This window comes from Poecilia formosa, unplaced genomic scaffold, assembly GCF_000485575.1.
Source record: "Poecilia formosa unplaced genomic scaffold, Poecilia_formosa-5.1.2 Scaffold139, whole genome shotgun sequence".
Classification (NCBI taxonomy): Eukaryota; Metazoa; Chordata; class Actinopteri; order Cyprinodontiformes; family Poeciliidae; genus Poecilia; species Poecilia formosa.
The window spans coordinates 796,667-806,533 of record NW_006800078.1 but is presented as its reverse complement, the minus strand read 5'-3'; the positions used below and the strand labels follow the sequence as shown (position 1 = coordinate 806,533).

Sequence of the window (9,867 nt, the reverse complement as noted above, 5' to 3'; positions counted from 1 at the left end):
TCCGTGTAGCATGTGCATTTTAGGCTAAAAGTAGTTCGTCTGCCCTCTGAAAGGTGTTTTCTAGATTTTCGTTCATGTCTTTGGCAAAATGAACAGTGCTTTGCAGAAATGTTTTCACTCCTTGAAAAAATGTTGTTGTGCCATAATAAAATGTTTAAGAACTCAGAACATATGGATACTTTTGCACCACACTGTATTTTAACTACTGCCAAATTCAAGTAATGCTATGACACTTACCTCGCCAAGAGTCCTGTTTTAAGGATGAGATGAAGTCATGTTTAGGCCTCACCAACTGTCTGTCAGCAAGATCGTTCAGTCAATTAGGGTTTCATGAAACGTGGTGGAGGGGTAAGCCAAAAAAAAATAAAAAATAAAAAATAAATGGCTTGACATCTTCTGAAGTTGCAGTGAAGATCAAAGCGCACGTTTACGGTACAAATGTGAAGCCGACAGAGTTTGTCCGCATAGGGGTGAATTTCTCCAAAGCCCATATGGTTATTACTTTTAAATGGAAGATGAGACGGCACAAAATTAGCAGAGCTATTGGGTGAACAGAAAATGGCAAGTTCATGTCACGGAGCATTGAATTTTGTGTAATAGGGTTTGTTAATGCACCGTGTAGTGAGGTTCCCACAAGGGCAGATGCTGTCTTTTATGAGGCTGTCATTTCTACTGGGTGTTGAGCTTAGGCAACAACAACTTTTTCCGTCACTTGATAATTTGCTGTTTGCATTCAGGCTCGTTTTACTCATTGCATAAATCACAAGCGCATTGCAGGCCACTATGTTGTTTTTTTTTTTTTTAATGTGTGGCTTGTATGGCAATCTGGGATTTTGTGAAAAGTAGTGACAGTATAGTATTATTTTAGTTATCCACTGATAACTATTAGAGTTGTGACCTCTTGTCAATGTCTAGGATATATATGGGAATTTCCTGATACTGCTAGTTTAAACTGAATAAGCTAAGCACAGTGGTGTTTTACATTTTTATGTTTTCAAACTGTGGCAGAAGTACCAGTGGTGGCACTTTGGCTGTCAAAGAAAATATTTTATTATCAGTTTTTGCAAAGTAAATTTGAATAAATTTGTGTTCATATCAAGCTAACAAGTAACAGCAGTGATAAAGATGAGTTGCTCCAGCTCATAAACTTTTATTTAATCAAAAACTGCGAAATGAAATGCAGTGGAGAAAGATACTTTATTCACAAGCTGAAGTGGATGGCAGTAAACGACAACTACTGTTAGCAGTGCAAGATAACAATAATGCTTTTATCTTCATTTTGTTTTATCAGTTACTGGGGAAGTGTGTGAACAAAAGGAGGTTTTAATAAACCACGTATGAAAGATTTAAAGAGATAAAAAAAAATTGGCAAATGTGCAACAACATGTATACAAACCTTTGCATGCAATGCAACCATGTTGGGACTATTGAGAAAATTCTAAATGATCCAACTTTAAATTGAAACTTTCTGTTTACTTTTTACAGCTTGAATCTGGAAAACGTCAAAATCTGTTAAGACTTGTTAAGAAAATAAATTTAGAATATGCTAGTTTTAAAACTTAACATGTCTTGATTGAAATAGCCTAATTATAGTTTTCAGATTAATAACTTATTCTGCCCTACTGACCTTTATGTTACCTGTAGTTACAGCAGATTGTTTGCTAAGATCTTTTTGAAAGTGCCTTTTGTCTGTCTGGGAAACAATCAGGAGAAGTTCCAGCTTTTCACACTCATCTGTGAAAAGCCATAAAACAACAGGAGTCCAGGCCAGTACAGGAGAGTATCTGCTTCCACTCTGTTTAGACAAAGGGGACAAATGGCTTTTGATCTTGGAAACAAATTGCAGGGAGTTTCTAACTTTAGAGAGGGTCAGAGACAGCTCCTGGTTGGATGAGCAAAGATACACCTTATTTGAATAAATTAAAAGACAAGAATACGCCTTTACTATAAAAATTTGTACACGTGAGGAACAAACTAGATTTGCTCTTGCAATTCTCCAAAGACGTCTTTGCACGTCTTTGTTTTCCTTTCTTTCTTCCTTCTTCTTTTCTATTTGTCTCAGGTAAATGAATGTATGTCTCTGTTGTTCTGCAGTTTCTGTTGTAATTTCATACGTTGTCTTCGATTGGATTAAACTCTGTAATTCTGTGACATCAACACTCATTGTTGTTTTCTGTGTGGCTACACGCGGTCCGCCGGGAGAACCTGGGATCCGTAAGAAGACTGAGCCAGAGATATTTCCCAAAAATATACTATAACTTAAAATCTTCTTCAACAGACTTTTGTCACTTTTTTTTTTTATTCAGCAATTATAAAATAAAGTTGCTGTTGTAACACTGTTGTGTGTTTCATGTCAGTTTAGCTGTACAATGAAAGTATTGAATAATAAAAAATTACATCTAACACTTTAATCGGTTGTTTTTGTACAGCATGTGGAAAATCAAAGTTAAAAGTTTCTCTTGAGTGTTTTATGAATTATCATATAAATGAATGAAAAGTATCAGCATCATGGTGGAAACTATATATTCCCTGGATTCAGTTAATAAAAATGGCAACAACAAATCTTTGCAATCTGAAAACATTTTGCAGGGGACTTTCCCAAAAGAGCAATTTCTTTAATCTACATTCCTGGGTCATAATCCCAGTGTCCATACACAGAGAAATGAAATATGCACATACACCTATCTTTAGATGTTCACTGTGTTGTCTTTCAAGCATAAGATTGGAACTGTGTGTTTTGCAATCTTAAGGGACCGCTACAGAGAGACGGTATTAGAGTTACAGCACCCCGGTCCCCAGTTCTGTGGCAGCACAGCATCCTTCTTCAGGCTGTGGTCCCTTCAGGAAGAAGGAGGATTCCCATCCATCTTCTCAGAGTTAGGATCTTGTCAGGTGGAGTGCTTCTTTTTGATCCTCACACCTAACAGTAAGCTTACCTCTCTGGTGATTCTGCCCAGAAACCTAAATACAACAGAACCGCGTGTAACAACCCACAACACAATGGTCTGAAACGCTTTGATTAATTGCACTAATTAATACCAGATGTTTCATAAACTCTTGCTTCTCATCTTTTACAGGAGAATGTGATTTGCTCACACTTGTTACGTCACTAATCAGCAAATGTCACTTTAAAGTTAGACATTTTTTGATATACAGGTACATTGGATTGATTCCTCTTAAATAAAATAAAACGCTTCCACGTCTTAATGTTTTTATGCAGTGCCCTGCTTGACTACTCAGACCTTTTGAAACATGAAGTTACAACAAAACATGTCTATAAGTTTTAGTATATTATATTAATTTGTGATATAATTGCTTCAACAAGGGCAAGGGCAGCTGTTCAGAGTCAATGGGAAAATGGATAAAGTTAAATACTGAAGATACATTCAGAGCCTCTATAAAACAGCGCAGATCAAAACATATTAATGTAGTTAAGATGGTCCGATAAAAGCATGGGCCTAGATCTGATTAAGAATTTGCAGAACGATTTAAAATGTGATGTTTGCAGACACAACATCCACTGAACTTGACCAAGCTGGAGCTAATTTGGAGCAGGTCTCTAGATCTGCAACACTGGCAGAGAAATGCCCTCCAAAGACTCACAGCTGTAACAGCAGAGTAACGTGTTTATGCAAAGTATTGACTCATTGATGTGCAATGCAAATCTAAACCAGACGTTTTAACAGTTTCATCTGGAAAAATAAACTGAGAGTGATGTAACATTTGCCCCCAAATACACAAGTTGTGTTGGTTTGTCACATAAAACCAAAAACCATTCTGTTTGTTGTAGCATAGCAAAATGTGAAAATCTTTCCAATGTGCTGCAAATCCTTTGAGGTTAAAGCAAATGTGTTTTTAACATATTCCCGTCATGTTGTAGGCTATAGAAGATTTATGCATTGTAAAAAGGTTCTTTAAATTGCTATAATGTATTGGACACGGGCAACAATATTTGATGGGTCTGCAGGGCAAATTTGTTCTTCAGTTTCACTTCTGCTCACTTCCAGACTAAGAAACGTGTCAAAGTTACAAATCCAGCCATCACGTTTATGTCTGGACCACTTTTGATTGAATAATCAGCTAGTTATTGTATTTTGATATCAAGATAGCTTTCGTAGGTGCCTGTCAAACAATCATAGGTGGAAAGCCTTTGAAAATTAACCCTGGGGAAGCTCGCTTTGTCTGGATAAACTACACATGTTTGAATTGTCTGTTCACTAACAAAACTTTGAGGAATGAGACAAAACCACTGTTTATAGAACAAACATTCATTTTTTCTCTGGATATCTTCTCAATGAGCTTGTGATTATTTATTATGTCACTAAGTATTGACATTTACTATTCTGTCAAAGTAAAACTTTTGACTGATGTTCATTAATGTAACATGTTTCCTATGCTAAAATCTCTTCCCAGCTATAATCCAAGACGTTCATAGGTGCTGTACACACTGACTTTCTGTGAAAAACAACCAAGTTAAGTAATTTGATTGTCATACAAAAGGGCACTAAGTGGCTGGAATATACATAATATCACTCCATAATAATATATGGTAAAAATAATTAGAGACTCTGTAGTTACAGTAATATATTGTCAAGTTGAATGTTGACATTATTATCTTACTGTGTAGGTAAAGACTTTCTATTTTTTAAATAGTTACTTCTTAGTTTTTCGACAGTTGAGTTGACAAATGGATTTTGTTTAGTTTTGTACCACTAATCGAGCATAGCGCAATTCTGTGAAACAGAGAAAACATGTTTTGACTTTATAACAGCAAATCTCGCAGATTATAGGCAAAGACATGCAGACTTTAAAGTTTTCTTAGAACATATTTACCTCATTAACATTCCCTGTGGTCTGAAAGTTACAGATTCCTCTGTGTAATAAAGGCAGATGTTTTATTTTATTTTTTTGTTATTCTGCATTTCCACACAAAAAACAACTTCATGTGTTTTCAGAGTAGCTGTTGTTGAGTGAGAAGTTCGTCAAGCCAGCTGTCAGATTTCTTCCTCTGTGTTGTTTATGATGTGTACATGTCTTTCTGCGCTGTTCACAAAGTGCTGCGCCACACTCTGTCAGCCCTGCATGAGACAGACTTTGTATGGATTCATTGATTGACAGGATGACTGGAAGCTGCCAGGCTTGAAGCATTGAGTCGGCTCAGTCGATTTGTCCTTGGCTGACAGAGAGAGAAGTGTGATGACACACAGAAAGAGCAAACTATTAATTCAGAGAGTCAGTGTTACAGAGAACAGCAATGCAAGGACAGCACTAAAAGCGATCAGAAGGAAAAGAGGCCAAAGGTTTGATGAAAGTGATGATAACGAAGATTAACTGAATGAAAAGGATCAACTTTTATTAAATGGTTAAAGCAATGTTTTATTCATATATTGTACAGCAGGTTTCAGTACAGTTACACTGACCCTTTTATGTGACAAGATGGAAATTTTGTGTGTTTGTCAAGACTTGGGGTACTTAAAAGAAACATACAGATGGTACAAAGTAGTTATTTATGACAAAGTGAACAAAAGTTTGAAATAAAAACAGACAAAATGTAACATTTACTCAACAGTGCAGGAAATATAATATGAAATATGTGTTGAACTAATAGCTTATTAACATTTTAATAGCTTCATATTATGACTTCAAATACTCCACATCTCAATGTTCCCAGAAGAGCTATATTAAAATTAAGGTTTGAATATGGTTTTTGCTAGAAGTCTTACAAACAGAAGACAACAAAATTAAAACCTTTTTACTTTGCTCACTATTATTTATTTATTTATTTATTTTTGTTAAAAAGGGGTGTTTTTAATTACATTTATTTTTTTGCTCTGTACCGACTGTGAGTTCAGATGAGGTGTTTGTTTATAATAATTCAATGCTAAAGTTAATATGATCAGTGCTGTGTGTATGATGGAGAAGCTTTAAAGTGCAGTCCAATAACAAAATTTCAGATTTTCATATTTTGATGTGCTTCCTAACTGCTTTTCCTAAAGTCCTATCCTAACATTTGGATGTTTAATTTGTTTTTGATAGGACTGGTTGATCATTTGGCTTGTGACATTGAAAACAGCTTAAACAAACGTTTTGGTTTGAAGTGTACATCTCAGCAGTACGTTGGTATCTGTTGGAACAGATGCCACTGTTAGCACAATGCTAAACAGCTAAAAACAAATATCACTGAAAAATCCAGATTTGATAAGTTTACAAACTAATGCGCCAACGTTTTCAGTGCTAAAATCGACTGCATGGATTGTGAGGGAACGTGGCAACATAAAATCACAGAAAGTAGACCAGCAACAGGCATCAGGAGTTGACTACAGCAACGAGTCCCAGATATCAACAAATACTTTAATCGGGACCTCGACCTCTTCAATGTTTTGAACTGCAAGAAAGACACGCTATCTTGCTAGCTAGATATTTAGCTATCTCTTCAATATAAATTTCTGAATCCACTTTTCTACTTCAAGAATTAAGTTTGTGTTTATATTCCACCATCTTGTCTAGTACTTATTCATATCTTATATATTTTTGACATTGTGTCAATTTTGTCCCTTAACTGTTGACCGAGAGAACCCTGCTCAAAAATGCCCATGAGCCTGGATTGTAGGAATCATGCACAAATAAGAAACCTTGAACTTTGAACCTTGAGTTATCTTAGCAAATAGAGTGGAAGCATCATGAAACTAATTTTGAATTTTGAAGGTATGGTGATGATTAAGTGCTCAAAAAAGAGGTCATTTGATTGATGGAGGCTAGAATGCTTATCATACCAATGCTAGTGCTAATGCTAAAGGTAAACAAATTGTTACAGCTTAATTATGTTTGCTAAAATCCTGCCAATCAAACTGAGATTGATGAATATAAATACAAAAGTAAATGCTATGGGGACAGCGCAGCACATTATGTTGACATCTAGATGATAAAATACATATGATAACGCCAATACCGTTGTAAATTAGTGTTGATAATTCTAAATGTAAATGCTGAGGGGGGTGATGATTATCTAATAATTGTGTCGGACTGTAACGATGATAAAGTCGTTACTTGTAATTATTAATGCGAGGACGTTTTGTTCTGAGATTTGTTGATGCAGCCCCATTATTTTCGTAATGATGATAAAGATAAAGGTGATAACAAAGCAGCGGTAGCAACCTTTGTGTGAGTAATAGTTACACATGTTCCATAAATATCCTGTTTACTCTCCCACTGTTTGATCTAACAGGTCTGCGAGGCAGACTCGCACAGACACTCCGAGTGCAGTATTGCAGAAATGACAGTCCTCCCTTTCCTTCCAGCTGTAGAGAACGCACCTTCAGCCATTCATCAGTGTCACCCTGTCGCCGTCGGTTACAGCCCGGGGCCCGTCGCGTCTTCATTACGGTCCAAATAAATCTGAAATAAAACCACAGATGATTTATTAGCTTCCGACGGCGTCGTGCTGGTTAGCATGGTCTGCCGCCACTCTGGCCTAGAGAGACAGTTCCCCGACATAAGCAGCAGAAATGTGATGTGACAGGGAGATGTTGGTTTGATATCAGTTTGTGATCACAAATTTTACCTGATGAGAGGAAGGGGGCACGAGGGAACTGTCACAGGCCAGTGGTGTTTGTCTGACGCATCCCTGCATGACACGAGGAAGGAACACGGAGGCCACAGAGAGCCTTTAGGAAGAAAGCACAGTTGGCTTGTTCTCCCCATCCACTGAAGGGTGAAGTATGTCTTTTTTTTATGTGTGTGTGTGTGTGTGTGTGTGAGAGGGCGGAGGGAACTCATAAAGCTGTTAAAAATCAGTCTTTGCATTATATATAGTATATATAATTGTGTGCGATTTTAAAACTAATGCATTCATACAGGATGCCTATCTTTGCTTTACTCCACATTGGCTGCATCCTTCTGAAGCTGCTGAAACAGCTAATAATTTGCAATTAAATTATTGGTTTTCTTTTATTTATCACAGTTATGGACAGTTTTCTCAACTTCGATTCAGAAGCTGCTGAAGCCACAGTTCTTCCTGTGTAGTCAGTCACCTTGATGAAAAGCAAGAAGGTGATTTATTAAATATAATGATTCCTTGGACGAAACAAGCTGTGCATGTGCAGCCACTGACCAATGTGCAAAACACATGTGCATGCCTGTTGAGAGGGATAGCATGAAATATACATCCTCACCTCAAATGTAGTTGCAGTGCATGCAAAACCAGTGTAAAGCATGTAATGATTAAGATAAGAAAAATGTTTCTCTTTTTCAGAATGTTTGCTTTTCTGGTTGGTAAAGAATTTATTTTAATCGCCCAATTAAGCTCGTTTTCACGATCATTTTGTGTCGTCTTTTCTACGTCTCTTACAATAGGTACATTTTAAGAAGCAGAGGAAAATAGCAATGGTACATTGCTAAAAGTAATTTTTAAATAGATTTATTAAACAAAAAAAAGAAACAATGTGTACAATTTTATATATAACTATAAACCATCTGGGTTGAAATATACAATGGCAAAAATTTCATTCGTTTTTGGAAAATTATGGTCTGACGGGACAAATTGATGTTCACAGATGCCCTTCATCCAATCAAGGAAGAATGGGCAAAAATGTACAAATCCATGCCACACTTTCTAGATTTACATTCACTCGCATTACACCTTTACTTTTAATTTTCTATATTGTCGTTAACCTAGGACAGATAAAACTATGTTGTTTTCTCATGGTGACCACTAACATCGGCAACTTGATAAACTGACAATAAATTTTAGAGACCAACATTTCTTTCAGTCCTGGTTTTTATACAATCGATTTAACTTATCCAACAAATCTTTTTAGATTCGATTTTCTATTTCTTTAAAAGGTCACTGATTTACAGACAACTGTATAAACTGAAGTCTTGCACTTCATCATTCTCTTTATAAATGACCCACTTTATTTATTTGTGGAAGAAAAAAAAAACTTGAGGATGTCTGTACCTTCTCTCCGTCCACATGTTGTTTCTCTTTCTTAAGAGACGCAGTCTGCCCCGACTGTGTGCTGCTGAGATAAAAGGTCAGGATTTAGTCTGATATTTGTTTTGTGCCCAGCCGTGCCTCTAACCCTGGAGCTGGTCCCGGTGTAGCCCGTCGCAGCGGAGCCCAGTCCAGATGACAGAGCTCCAGCTGACTCCAGGCCAGTTCAGCGGGGAGAGGCACAGCTGAGACCTGCAGGTGTCACATTGTCCTGGTTGTCACTAACCCAATTACACCTGGACCGCTGGGGACAAGCTCGCTCCACTATGAGGTACGAAAGCACAGGCACACATTTATGTACAGGCAGTTTTAATACACGCAGATATCAAAGACGTGTTTAAGGGAGAAAATGGGGGTAAACTCAAGTTTTAACTAAAGAAAAAAAGAAGACAGGAAGTTATTTCTAAGTCTGCTAATTAATCGAACATTAGTAAAACCACAGAGTGGACGAAAGCAAGAGAAAAGACACATTAAAAGAAAATTCTTATTTTAATTTTATGCTGTAATTCCCATCTTTCCTTTTTTTTACTGTTCTCTCGCCTTTATTATGTCTGTCTCAGTGTCTTTTTTGCGTTTTTAAACGTGTATGAACAAACGTATCACTGATTAAATATTTGCAGCCATAATTGCAGTAAAGCAGCTAAATATGCGGGTGTTTGTGTCCCAGGATAACATGTTTCTGATATTATGGGGACACAGATGTGTCTGCATAGTTGCATAATGGGGAATTGTGTCAAAAGCAAGTTCTCGTGATGTCAATCATTATTTTTTTATGGCAAAACATCCTTTAATTTTACTGTTAGGCAGGCTCTTTTTCTGTATAAAGATAGATTAATGTGTGTAAGTCAGTGTAAAATCCTCTTAAGTCATGGAAA

At 36.7% G+C, this 9,867-nt stretch overlaps 1 long non-coding RNA gene across 1 annotated transcript; it reads right to left on the bottom strand.

The window, feature by feature from the left end:
- Window positions 1-5,331: 5,331 nt before the first annotated feature.
- On the bottom strand, window positions 5,332-9,019 carry LOC107837394 (uncharacterized). Its single transcript, XR_001663405.1, has 3 exons — window positions 8,957-9,019; window positions 7,562-7,664; window positions 5,332-7,395 (listed from the first exon to the last, which is right to left on the bottom strand). It is a non-coding gene; the product is annotated as an uncharacterized LOC107837394 (long non-coding RNA).
- Window positions 9,020-9,867: the final 848 nt, after the last annotated feature.